This window comes from Triturus cristatus, chromosome 7, assembly GCF_964204655.1.
Source record: "Triturus cristatus chromosome 7, aTriCri1.1, whole genome shotgun sequence".
Lineage (NCBI taxonomy): Eukaryota > Metazoa > Chordata > Amphibia > Caudata > Salamandridae > Triturus > Triturus cristatus.
Genome location: NC_140590.1, coordinates 547,249,019 through 547,263,617, shown reverse-complemented (window position 1 = coordinate 547,263,617; position 14,599 = coordinate 547,249,019). Strand labels below are relative to the sequence as shown.

At 49.2% G+C, this 14,599-nt stretch overlaps 1 long non-coding RNA gene across 1 annotated transcript; it reads left to right on the top strand.

The window, feature by feature from the left end:
* The first annotated feature begins 6,008 nt into the window (after positions 1–6,008).
* Positions 6,009–6,500, top strand: LOC146810079 (uncharacterized). Its single transcript, XR_014966543.1, has 3 exons — positions 6,009–6,097; positions 6,183–6,276; positions 6,367–6,500. It is a non-coding gene; the product is annotated as an uncharacterized LOC146810079 (long non-coding RNA).
* Positions 6,501–14,599: the final 8,099 nt, after the last annotated feature.

Sequence of the window (14,599 nt, the reverse complement as noted above, 5' to 3'; positions counted from 1 at the left end):
AGGCCCCCAAGAGAGAATTATGGAGCGAAGCCTCGAAGGGAAGAAGCAGCTCCCGTCCACCAGAGCACTGATGGAGAACCTCCAGCAAATGATCCGTGGGGAAATGGGCAGCCGGATCACTCATGTGCAGGATTCCCGCAGCCGTGGAGACAGCCAAGGCGAAGGCAGCACTCGCCTCCGTAGGGCAACGCGGTGGGGAAAGCAATTCCTCCGTGGGCGACGGCTGTAAGCTAAGCCGGCCGTCTCCCAACCCACCCGGAGGAAGGAAAGGTCAAGCTCGGAGTGGGGGAAGGCTGCCCGACGAGTGGGGAACCTGAGGCGCCTCCGGTGAAGACTGCGGGCGCAGGGACGGCGAAGAGCCATCCTTGGAAGACGCCAGGTAAAAAGCCATGACGCGGCGTTCCGTCTCCGGAGAAGATAAAACAAACAGTTGTCGAACCTCTGGAGAAGAGGGGGCGTCCGAAGACGAATCACCGACCCGACGCCGGCACAGCACCGTGGAGTCCGCCAACGGCATCAGCTCAATGTCGACCGGTGCCGAAGGGGATGCCGAAACTACCTCCGACGAGGCAGCTGCCTGCGTGGAGAGATGAGGGGGGCCTGGGGACACGCCCGGCCCCTAGCCTGCCCCTGTGGCGCCGCCAGGGCAGCCTGAGCGGTGTCAGCTCGGCCTCGGACAAGGCCGCCGCCTGCCCAGAGGACCAAGGGGGACTCGAGGACAAGTCTCGAGCCCCGACAACCTCCCGCGACACCACAGGGACCCCCGCGGGGGTTTGCGGCGAGGCAGAGGTGCAGTAGTCCGAAGAAGGGAACCCCGGAGGGCCGCACCCCGACGGCACTACATCTCCAGAACCTGGAGCAAAACCTGCCGATGCCGGCGACGCCGCAGAAGTCCCCGCACACAGCAAGGGATCTGCAGATGTCCCAGGAAAAAGAGGAGAAGAAGGAGGAGCCAAAGAGGCCTGCAAGGCTGCCGCATAGGCCTCCATCTGGGCTCTGGTCGCACCTGCGCCGGGGAACGGCGGGTAGGATGGCGAGGTGCGGGACCGCACAACCCGCAGAGAACCCATGCCCCACACAGGTCAGGCACCGGGCCTCAGGGACAAACTGCGACCTTGGAGAGGGACGATGTCGGAGACGGAAGCGGCGGTTCTTGAAGCCTTCCGCGGGGGACTGACGCGGCAACTATGCCGACCTGGACATGCGGGTCGAGAGGAGTTTCATCCAGCGCTCCCGCCGGGACTTCGGCTTCATCTGCTGACAAGCCTTGCAGTCCGTGGAGTTGTGGTGCTCCCCCAAACACCACATACAGATGGGGTGAGGGTCCGTCGCCGACATCTGGCGTGCACAAGACGAGCACGTCTTGAAGCCCGAAGGCAGTCGCACACTGTTCACCAGAAAACGCAAAGCGTAAAAAAAGGGGGGCCTGAAAACAGGCCAGGAACACTATCCGGATCCACGTTGCACGCGGAAAAGAAGAAAACTGACGTCAGCGTGCTGGGGTGGGGCTTGTGTGACCTCGCTGACGTCACGCCCGCGAAGGACGTCGGAGCGGAGTCGCGTGGTACAGCCCCCCGGCGCGCAGAGATGCTGGGCAAGAAAGTTTTCTGGATCCAGTCTCATGCCTAGGGATATTTCTATGTTAAGGAATCTGCGGCTAGTAGTCTCTATCAGATAGACCTATTTATACATAGATCTGTAAAGTATTTTAATTGGTTGCACACTGTAATCAGTTTTTTTTTTTTTATCTGATCCATGGCTACTTACCTGTAACTCAAGTTATCCAGCACTGGCATCTTTTTTTTTTTTAATCAAAGTGTAATTAACAATTTGCGGAACATCCCCTTCCCCCCATCCAGCCTTGCGTCCCAATATGCAAGGAGCCAACCCAATTAGACAATAACCAAATGCATCCTGTATACATCCCAGTTGGAAATGCAAATGTACAAGACGATACAGTACAATCAGTGGTTTTACCAATGTGCTGTGCACGTGGGGGGAAGCAACACAAAACAGTGCCCAGCTTCATAGAAAAATTAAGAAATAAGATACTAATTCGGTCTCAACCTTTGTAACGCTGCTTTTAACATATCAAAACTGCAATATAAAACTGTAGAGTGGATTAGTCGTGGGAGAAAAGTTTCACACTGGCAACAGAACCGCTGTGGGGGGAGGGGAGGAGAGGGAGGGGGGAGGAGAGATCCAACACAATCGTCTTTTTGCTGGCTGCCAGAGTTTTTGTAGGATCTGCAGAATTCCTGGACTTCGGTAGAGTCAAAGATACGGGAATGCCCATTAATGTCTACTCGTAACCTTGCAGGATATAGCATGCCATATCATAGGCCCAGATTATTGCAATGGTTCAGGAGGCGAGATGTAAATATTCAGGCGTTAAATCTATTCTATGCAAAGTCAGGATATAGTGCAACGGTGGAGCCCTGCCAGGTAAGTACTCCTTACTCCCTGGCTAGGCGTAGTGCAGTGTCTCCGTCCGGAAAGTTTATTATGTGCGCAATGATGGGTCTTGGCGGACAACTTGGGTTTGGGCGAGGGCCCAGTGAACGATGAGCGCGTTCGACAACAAATCCGGGGGTGAAGGCCTCTTTCCCATAAACAGACATACAGATAGTAACAGACTTACAGATGGTAACACCGAACATTGATGGAACAGAGCTAAGACCACCTTTAAGTGCGCACATAATAATCCTAGCGGAAAGAGATGAGACTAGTGTAACCGAAGTTGAATCAACAGCCGACGTGAACAACACAGAAGGAGACCTTACAACCCTTTCTGTTGCAGATCCGGCTAATCCATTAGCCACAGAGGAGAGAATTGCCACAGAAGATGAAGCAACTACAGATTCGGACGAACCTGGACAGAATACAGTGGTGGTCCTGGACACACGGATTGATTTAACCCCAACAGACCCCATCATCAATATTTCAGACTACACACTCACAAAAAGCGAACATGATATATTGTCCAGAGGACTTTCATTTATTCCGACGACTCCACCCAACAACTTTAACATCAAGTTGGAACTGCAACAATTTTTCCGAAAAATACGACTGAAATACCACTTCCTGAAAAATTAACATTGGAAAAAACGCTTAACAACCACTGAATTCAAACCTGCTACAACCTTTCTACCTGCAGCCTACTTGATGAGTGAAAAGATCCTCACATATGAGAAAATTGTGATGGAGGAAGTTATGGATCTCCTTAACAACAAAAAATTCATCAAGCACAATATCAGCAAGGATGAGAAATAGGCCCTGCACTCTCTTAGTCATGACCTTTGAATCGTTGTGAAATCAGCAGACAAAGGTGGAGCCGTGGTAATTCAAAACACACAGGATTACATCACAGAAATTAACAACCAACTGAGCTGCATGGACAGCTACCAACGGATCAGGAAGAATCCAACCGAAGATATCTCTGTACTCATCCGGTCTCTCACACATCAAGGTTTGACAGAAGGCTTTCTGTCCCAACATGAATACAATTTTCTGAACAAGAGTGAACCAAGGATACCCACCATATACACACTCCCCAAAATAAATAAAAACCTACCAAAACCACCAGGCCGACCGATTGTGTCAGGATGTGGCTCAATCCTGGAACCTCTGAATCAATTTCTAGACAGCTTTCTGCAGCCGTTTGTGACAGAGACACGATCCTACCTGAGAGACACAATGCACACTATACATCTGATAGAAAACCAACCATTTGATATACAAGCACAGTTTCTAGCGACACTAGACGTGTCCTCCTTGTATACAAGCATTCCCCAGAATCACGCAATAGATGTAATAAGGAGAACACTAGACAAAAAGCCTGCCCCAGTGTGGATTCCCACAGAATTCCTGGTGGAGTTACTTAAAATAGCTATGAAGAAGAACTATTTTGTCTTTCAAAACACTTACTACCTACAATGCAAAGGCGTGGCTATGGGGGCTGGATTTGCCCCAAGTCTAGCGAATCTCTACACGGATGACTATGAAGACACATACCTATACGACCCTTCAAACCCCTTTCTGGACAATATATCAGTATGGAAGCGTTACATTGACGACGTGCTGATGGTGTGGACAGGGACAGAACAGAGACTATGTGAATTCAAAACATGGCTGAATACACGGACCGTCGACATCCAGTTCACCATGTCCTACAACAATGAAACTATCGATTTTTTAGATATCACACTGCTAAATGAAGACGGAAGGCTCATCACTACACTATACAGGAAGCCTACAGAACGTAACACCATTCTCAAATATGACTCACACCATCCAAGAAGCCTTAGGGATAATCTACCCTACGGACAATGTTTAAGACTAAGGCGAAATTGTTCAAGAAGAAGTGACTTCTACAGAGAGACGGATGTCCTGATCAAAAAACTGAGGGATCGTGGTTACCCTAAAAGCCTCATAAACAGATCAAGAAAACGGGCCTGGTACCGCTCAAGAGAAACCCTTCTAGAGGTACAACCACCAATAGACGACACTGAGAAGTTGGTTTGTGTTACAGCGTTCAACACATGTAGCCACGAAATAAAGAAGGTACTAACAAAATATTGGAACTTATTAGGTACTGAAATTGGGATCCAAGAAAAACCTCTCTTTGCCTTTAAAAGAGCTAAGAATATCAAAGACTTTGTTGTCAGCTCATACTTGGAGACTGTAAAACCTCTGGACATTAGGCAGCAACTCAACCTACCACCCCTGATTGGTCATTTTAAATGCTGTAATTGCAAAGCGTGACTCTGCATTGATTTGGTCATCATTTAACCACATGGGAAAAACTTACCATTTGCGAAATTATAGCAATCGCAATAGTAAAAATGTGATCTACGCCATACAATGCCCGTGTAACTGGATTTACGTTGGTCAAACCACCCAAAAGGTCAAGACCATGATTCTGAAGCATCAAAGCAGGGTACGCTGCAAGGTCCAGGGGGCTCCACTAGTTGAGCACTTCTCCCAGAACAATCACACTGCGGATGACTTACAGTGGTGGGTTTTGGAAAAAATCACTCTGCACCCCAGGGGAGGCAGCCTAGTCTCAATACTAAACCTTAATGAATGCAGATGGATCCACACTCTAGACTGTGTAAACACAGGGTTAAATGAGCTTGAGGAAACTTATAGGCAAATGGTTAGACTTTAGATCTAGCTACTTAGCGTCACCAACCAACATGTACTTAGTGGCAATGTACATCCATACTTGAGCCCATTTCCATTTTTTACATTGATGAAGTATTAGCAAATGTGTCAAGAGTGTAAAAAAAGCGCAATCTAATGTATAAATGGTATGTCATCTACATGTAAAATGTATTAAGAAGTGCACTATGGCACGCCTCATTTTCAACAGTATTTATGTATTTGAATCATTGCACCTCCATTTGTGTTAACTCAACGCACTATAACATGCCATGTGAATTGTGTCAAGAAGTGCAACAGTGCAACGCCTAATGTACAAATAGAATTCATTTCTGAAAGTGATTATAAGTTTCTAACCCTTTGCTTTCCATACCACCATGCAATGGATACCGTTCTAATTTGTAAATACATTTCTTCATATTGTACCACTATTTTAAACATTAATTAGAATTGCACAGCGTTCAATATTTTCGCGCCCTTCCATGTTTTATCTACACGCATGCCATTCTTTATGCTAAGCGCGCAACAGGGCTTCTCCACAGGCCTAGTAGTGGATACATTCCGCATGATCAACAGCCCGATTCGGTGGAAAGATAACCGATCGGCTTCATCCATACGTACACGCTTTAACCCACATGACGCCTCCCGAAACACGAGCCAGCGTGCACGTCCGTCTCACGTTAAAGAGACTATTTATAGCCTCAGTGCCTTGGGCCCCCCCTTACTTCCGAACTGATTCACGGACGGACGCAGGCTCTTCCAGATCACGGTCAGAGTTAATTAGGGCTCTTTTAAACAAAGCGCGCCTCGCGCTGTCAAGTTTATTTTAAACTATGACTTAGGCACTCCTCCTTATTTATTTTAGAAATATATCGGACTGGCCCTAGTACGACTCCAACCGACGGGTGGAAGTCGAAAACAATACATCTTTGAGGTATGTCGCAGAACTCCCGGTTGCCTGTTATAATTAGCAACAGAACTTTTTTCATTTAGTGATCTAGTTTATTATCTCCCTATAGGCTCCAAACCGGCTGGTGGAGATCCTCATGAGCTATTCTCCTTACCTGACAAAGAAATCATCATTTGCAGGGATACCTATTAATACACTTTTGGGTAAGCTTCATCCCTTGAAAGCCATATATTGGAATAATCACTTTTGTTCTATAACACACACCTGACTCTGTCATTTAAATTAACCCTTAGGCTGCCATCTCCACCATCCTGCCCTGAGGAAGACCCACCTGGACGCAATTCCACTTTTGCGCTATACATAGGGTCGAAATGTCGGCGTATTACAAATGTCTACACAACGCTTATGATCACAGCCCAATTCGTCATTGGATCATTAAGCATATGTGCTAATAATAAGGACATCTATGAATTCTCTCTTCGCCCCCCCCCCTTTTTTCTTGCACAAATTGTTTCTGTATATAGTGGACTATCTTTATCACTAATCACATGTCACTGGTCACTACAGTCACGTTCTGCACATTGCAATTGAATTTATAAATTGCGACAGCCTTTATTATTTGAATTTCTCTTGAATACAAAAAATTATTTCCAAAATAATTGTTTGTGTGTGTGTTATATCATTTATATTTGTTATACGTAAGCTACTGCTACTCGTTCAAAGTAATTGAAAGCCCGACAGAACCAATTTTTTCCTTCAAATCTTTCCCATAAATGTCAATGAGCAGTGATTCCGCAAAAAAGATCTACCCTTCCAGTGTTCGTAGATTCCGGGACCCCTAGAATGCGAAGATTATTGCGCCGGCTAAGCGCTTCAAAATCTTCGTTCTTAATTGTGACATCTTTCAGAATGTTCTCCATACGTTCCAGGCATTTAGTGGACTGAGCTGCCCCATCTTCGAGATCAGAAGTTCGAGCTTCCACTGTGTCCAGACGTCGATCGTGTATGTCAATTTTGGCCCCCATAGTATCTAGACAGGCCTAGTAGTGGATACATTCCGCATGATCAACAGCCCGATTCGGTGGAAAGATAACCGATCGGCTTCATCCATACGTACACGCTTTAACCCACATGACGCCTCCCGAAACACGAGCCAGCGTGCACGTCCGTCTCACGTTGAATTCTCTCTTCGCCCCCCCCCCCTTTTTTCTTGCACAAATTGTTTCTGTATATAGTGGACTATCTTTATCACTAATCACATGTCACTGGTCACTACAGTCACGTTCTGCACATTGCAATTGAATTTATAAATTGCGACAGTCTTTATTATTTGAATTTCTCTTGAATACAAAAAATTATTTCCAAAATAATTGTTTGTGTGTGTGTTATATCATTTATATTTGTTATACGTAAGCTACTGCTACTCGTTCAAAGTAATTGAAAGCCCGACAGAACCAATTTTTTCCTTCAAATCTTTCCCATAAATGTCAATGAGCAGTGATTCCGCAAAAAAGATCTACCCTTCCAGTGTTCGTAGATTCCGGGACCCCTAGAATGCGTAGATTATTGCGCCGGCTAAGCGCTTCAAAATCTTCGTTCTTAATTGTGACATCTTTCAGAATGTTCTCCATACGTTCCAGGCATTTAGTGGACTGAGCTGCCCCATCTTCGAGATCAGAAGTTCGAGCTTCCACTGTGTCCAGACGTCGATCGTGTATGTCAATTTTGGCCCCCATAGTATCTAGACGTTTGTCTAATGTGTCAAACCTACTATCAAGTGACTTAAAGCCAGCTCTCAACTCCGCCAACAAGGCGGCTTAAGTGGCGGCAGAGTCCACCGTGGTGGTCGCCTCTTGGCCCCCATCTGCCATTTAGCCGCTGCTGGATTCCTGAGCCCTATCAGCCGCTTTGCTAAATGGTAATACTCTCTGCTTAGGGTCTTTTTTGCCCATGCCGTCTTGCATGTGTGCAGCGGAGATTTGCAGCTTGCAACTGTAAAATTACCCGGACCAGTCGGTCAGAGCAGCGGTAATGTGAGAAGTGTGTGGCAGCGGGGGCGTTGGGTAAGGCTCTCAGCGTGGGGGCAAGTAATAGAGAAGCACTATATGCGATCAACAGGCCGAGTGAAATAGCCAGGTGCCAATCTGTTCAACCGCCCTGAGAGGCAGATGATAGCATGGGCATCCATGCATCTGGGTCGGAGCTTTTGATGAGGTTCCCCGGTTTGGGTGACCCGCGTCACCAATGAGCCAGGCGATGCGAAGTGAGCTTTTTTTTGAATAGCAGGCAGATTCCTGCCCCAGGATCAGTGGTCCTGGCCAGCCGAGTCACCCCCTCGGGGGCAGTGCAGCGTGATCTGTACGGTCTTGGCCCAATTACAGGTTGGAGGATTCGGGCACAGCGTCGTGATAGGCGCTCAGTTGGCAGCGGAGCGCACCTCTGGTGGCGGTCAGTGGATGCAATCGGTAGCAGAGGGAGTATCTGCGGCGAAGGCCACATCCCACACCCAGCAGACCCGAAAGCACAGCCGGGTGGCTGCCTCCCAGGCTTGCCCAAAGACCCTGTCTCCTCGGGCCCTCTGGGAGCATTGATGTAAACATTGCACCCCCCCAAATGAAACCAGGAAGAGGAAGACACGCAGCAACTGCAGTATCGGGTCGGAGAGGGAGGGGGAAGGCCCTTCAAGCGATGAACTCACCACAGAATGGTGGTTAATAGGGGCTCTGCAGCGGTCTTCGGGATGATGACTCTGGCCGGAGAGGCACAGGTGCCATTTCAAGCTGCGTTAGGATGACGGCTCTAACTCCTCCCCCAAATGCAACGGAGCCGATTTCTTCAGTTTGCCAGCTGCTACAAAGGATCAGAGAGGCACCGCGGCTTCTCCGTCGCAAGAGGATTCGGCGGAGTGAACTAAGGTGCCATAGCAGTCAGATTTGCAGGAGACAGACGATGTTCACTGGGGCGATCTGACGGAGCTTCAGAGCCTCGCGGCCATCTTGGTCTGCGACTTGGCCACACCCCCCCAGCACTGGCATCTTTCATATATTCACATGCTTGAATCACTCCTAGTCGTCAGGCTAGGAATACTCTGCAACTTTAAATAGCAGTAAAGAGTGTTAAAATGGCCACATGCTTCACCTGTGTTTCTTTGGTACCACACCCACCTCATTTGAAAAACCCAAACTTCAGCCAATGCTCCTACTCCCCCTGGAGTTCACCATATCTCAGATTTCGTACCACAAGTGTAAGAGACGTATAATATATACATATATTTCATACATTCACATGCAACCTTCTAATATATTTATATTTCTTACAGATACTGCTAACTGCAGATTTCTCACCTTAAAATACTCTCTAGGTGCCAGATTGGATCCGGAACATGTTTCTTAGCAGTGCTCCCAAGCACAACTAGGTGGTGCGTTGTGGCTCGGCATTGGCTCAGTACTGGACCGAGCAGGCCCCGCATACAAGCGCCAGTTCTACACACTGATGTTGGTCCCTTTCTTTCAGTGCCTTCCAAAGCAGATCCAGAGTTCTGCTTGCTATTTTGTCTGTCTTCTGAGTTCCAGTGTACTAGGGACTGATGTCCTGGCCCGAAACTACAGGTTACAAGCAATGCAGCAACAGAGGAAAACAGATGTGGGTCATGGACCTGCATGAAGTGTGTCTCTGGTGTCTGGGCTTGGGCCACAACTCAAAGTTGTGCACTCATGAATCCCAAAGGTGATCTTTGGGGTGAAGTTTTATACTGTCAAACAAAAGAAGTCCCAGCCTTTGTGCAAGTCCCAGTTCCAGGCTCAGACTCTGTCCTGAGGCTGTTCGTGTGAGAGGTCTACGTCACGCTCGAAGTCCTACAGTAAGTCAAAATTGAAGTCCAAGCACATACACATTAAAGCAAAGCAGGACGTGACCCCCATCAGGCCACACTGAACCCAAAGAGAAGGTGCAAGGGTTGTCATGATATGAGTTGTTCACCTTCAAGATCGCCAGTTGCAGAGCCCGTTCCTTGGCTGATGCACGTTTCACAGGCCATTTGCAATGCCCCAGCAGATTGAAGCCGTCAAGGAGCCTATAGTGCAGATTTTTGGCATGCTTACGGTTTCCTCTGGCATGCCTTAGGGCCACAAGTAACCGCAGGGGTGCTCAGTCATGTTACCATTAGCGTATCAGTCCTTAGTGCAATCTGACCCCTTGGTGCTTGCTTCAGGTTCCATACAGACACTGGTACAGGCTACCACTCTAGCTCAAAGATATGTGATGGACTTTTCCATGTGGACACCGGTGCAAATGCTGGAAGAGGGTGCATGACTGACAGAAATGTTGGATACTAAACCGGCTTCCGCTCTATCCCAACCGATGTCTCGCTATGAAATTACAAAGGCTCCGCTGGTTGGTAGACATCCAAACTCTGACCTGGGGCTTTTAGCTGATTCAGGTCTAGCATAGATAGAGATGCTGGTGGTGGATTTCTCTCTCCTCACTACACAGAGGTCTTTTAAATAGATTTGCAGGAGGCCAGTGGGCAAATAAGTTATCCCAGCTTATCTAGGTCCTAATAGGAAGGGCATTTGACACCAGTGTAGCACTTTATTGACGTGTATGCGCTCGATTGGTATTTACAGGCCTTCCTCATGGATTGTGCCTTTGTTTTTACCATAATATATTTATTTCAAGACAATAAGCAAACCAAAAAAACTGTCATCACAACACTGTTAAAAGTAATACAAAGCGAGTAACACATTACATTTACCAGAAAGAAACATAATGTAGGCAGAATTATAGCCTTAGATGGTTCAGGTCTTTTTGGTGAGGAAGCAGACTCTGCGCTGGAGCATTTTAAAGAAAGGAAAACCACGGTGCCCTCCTTGGATCTGCTGATCCCTGCCAACCAGTTTCCATACTAATTAAAAAGGTTCAGAGGGTATTCCAGAAGGCCGGTGTATAGGCAAAGGCAGCCTCCCCAACCAGTACGGCAGTCACACAAGTAATTTTGTGGACATGGAACTGGCAAGCAGTATGCAGGCCAACAGTGGCTCGCAATCCTCTTCCCTGGTTGCAACAGCCACCAAAGCACATTAGTTTGCCCTTAGTGTCACATGCCCATCCAGTTGGAGGGGGGGAGTGGGTGTTCTGGTTCCTTCATTTCCTCTCTGGTGTTGATCCATCTCGTCCAACAGCTGGATTTCTAAATCATTCAACATAGCGCTCCCCACCTTTTCTTTTTGCCCCGCTAACTATCTCCCCACACTGCAGTGAATATCAGCACACCTGTACATTTTGCTGTAAGAGGTGCGAGTGTTTCTCTCCAAGGGTTCCAGATTCCAAAAGAGGAGAGGGTTATTCCTCTCACTATTGCCTTATGCCAAAGACTTACAGGGGTATCAGACCTATATTGGACCTTCAGTCTCTAAATGAACAAATTAAAAATGCTCATGCTAGCCCAGATCATATCTGCCATGGACCTAGGTGACTTGATGGCATCCTTGGACCTGCAGGATGCATATTTTCAGGGAAACAGCCATTGCAATGAGGCAAATACATCGCATGGATTTGCCTTGCATTTTTTAGCACAAATTTTGTTACTGCGATTATGCATTTTCATCGTTTACCAATACCACAAATGTAAGGTAAGTTGGGGGGCGTGGTGGGTCTACCCCCACAAATGCATTGTTTTTAAATATAAAAACAATGCGTGGTATTGGCATGCAATGTAAATGCATAATCGCGGTAAATACACGTGTGCTAAAAAATGCGAGGCAAATGCATGCAATGTATTTACCAGCGTTGTACCATCGTACAACCACATTTTCATATACCTGTTCTGCAGTCCCATAGATTTTACCTGCGGGTCAAGGTACGGCTAGGAGTATTTTCAGTTTGCAGTGCTCCCCTTCAGCCTCAGCAGTGCCCCTTTGGTGTTCACAAAAGTGGTGGTGGTGGCCACTCTCCACATCTGGAGGTCGGGGATACCAGTTTTCTAATTTCTCATACCTCGTAACATTGTTGGGGGTTCACTGTCAATGAGCCAAACTCACACCCTGCTCCTTCTCAGACACTCCTTCATCAGAGCCATTTTGGACACGGTTCAGTTTTGTGACTTTCCACTTGAGAGCCAGGACATTCAGGCTATGATCCCCCATCTTTCATCCTCTGTCCTGGATCTCAGTGATGTCAACTCTGAGGCTGCTGGGCATGATGGGCTCCTGCATACTGCTGGTCAAGCATGCCAGGCGGCATATGCAGACTGCAGTGGGATCTGAAGTCTCACTGAGCCCAACAAATAAGAGACCTCATCAACCACATCCAGATTTGGAGGAGACTGCGAAAAATCTGCATTGGTGGTTATTGGACTGTGACAGCAGCAGACCCCGCTCCCTACCCCTTCTAGAGCTGAGGGGGTGACCGATGAATTCCTTCTGGGTTGGGGTAGCCACCTGGGAGATGTCAAGGTCAGAGGTCTCCAGCAGATGCCTGGCTTCTTATCAAATTCTTGGAGCTCTGGGCCATCCATTTTAAAAGCCTTCCTTCTGCTCTTTAAGGCAAGGGTGATACAGGTGCTTACAGACAACACCACGGCGATGTGGTACTGCAACAAACAGGGCAATGTGGGGTTAGGGGCCTAATGCCAGGAGACACAACACCCCTGGAAATGGCTGGACCATCGAGGGGTAAACCACCTGGCAGGTTCTTTTAATGCCAGGGTAGACAAACTCAGAAGGCGATGTCTAGTGTATTACGAGTTGCAGTTACACATGGAGGTGGTGCATGGTCTCTTCAGTGATGGCGGAGAACCTTGGCTCCATCTATTCGCCACCACAGAGAATGCTCAATATCAGCAGTCCTGTGCATTGGAGTTTCCAATGTGTCTCTCGCTATTAGACATGTTCCGCCTACAGTGGAACTTGGGACTTCTGTATGCCTTCCAGCCAATACTTCCTCTGCTCTGAGTTCTGAGAAAGATCAGGACCAACTGACCCTAAGTCATCCCAGTGGCCCTGTATCTGAAAGAGACACGGTAGTGATAGATCCCTTACCTTACAATATTCCCCAGGCGTCAGTCTGGATCCGGAAAGTTTTCTGCTAAGCAGTACCTCTGCGCGCCAGTAGGTGGCGCCGTGTGGCTCCGCGCCCGTCACTTGCGTCGAGCGCGCCGGGATGAAGTCACGGAGGTTACTTAGGCGCCACCCATGCGCGCTGATGTCAGTTCTTTCTTTTTCCAGCCGAAAGCGCAGATCCGGATTGAGCACATACCTCGGTCATTTTTTGACCACTTTTTTGAGACCTTTTGTCTCCTTCTCTTGTCTCCTGGTGCACATAGGGATGCCCGGCTTTAAGTCTTGCGGGTCGTGCCACCGTAATATGTCAGTGGCGGACCCCCATGATGTCTGCCTCTACTGCCTGGAGACTGACCACGACTCTCGGGACTGCCGTGCCATGGCCCGAAGGCATTACGGGTCTAGGGGCCGTTAGCGGGACCGCGGCCAACGATCCTCGGACTCTAAGTCCTCACCTTCAGATTCTGGTAAGCGACACCATAAGAAGAAGTTGAAGAAGCGTGTTCGCTCTCTGACGTCCCCCCGTCGCTCCCCGGAGGCGGACGTGGGGGACAGGGGCTCCGCCCCTGGAGCTCCTCTGGAGCCTGGGAGTCCCGCGGCCTACCCGCTATACCCGGGTCCGTCGGCGACTCCCGAAGAGCGGCAAGAGTTTCTTGCTGCCTTGGACCATCTGTTTAGGCCTCTGGCTCCCGACGGTGAGTCTGCGGGCCCCGCGGCCCCATGTCCAGATCCTGTTGACCGGCGACACCGCCTCTGGCGGCAGCCCCGGAGCCACTGGGTCCAGCACCCGCAGCTTCAGCGCCACAGGGTGCAACGCCGCTGGCTCTGGCCCCGGCGCTGCCCTTGGCTCCGGCCCCAGCGCCACCCCTGGCTCCGCCACAGGCGCTGCACTGGGTGCCGTTTATTCCGCCCCTGCCTCGGTTTTCGGACCATTTCGTTCCGACCTGGGATCCTCATTGGGATGGGGCTCCGGGCTGGCGCCGCTCTCGGCACCGCTGGCACCCTCTGCGGCTCCGGTCCTGCTGCTGCGACCGGTTCCTTCTAACCCAGAGCCGGATGAGGACTGGGACGGCTCTGAGGACCCCCTTGCGCGGCCCAGCGCCTGGCGATCCTGCCTTCTTGACCACTCACCCCATGCCCGAGAGCTTGGTCATTCAGGCCTCGACATCGCAGAGTGCCTTTCCCTCGGCTCCGCCGGACAAGGACTCTAAGAGGCTGGACCAATATGGCAAGAGGTTGTTCTCTTCAGCCAGTTTGGGGTTGAGATCGGTTAATACCGCCTGCTTATTGGGCCGTTACTCTTACGTAGTGTGGGATTCGGTGGCGGAGGTTCTGCCTCAGTGCTCTGAGGAGGTCCAGGCTGTCCTTTCCCAAGCAATTGCGGAGGGCAAGGATGCGGCGAAGTTTGCCATCAGGTGTGGTTCGGACACTGCTGATTCGTTGGGCAGGGCGATTTCTACGACGGTGG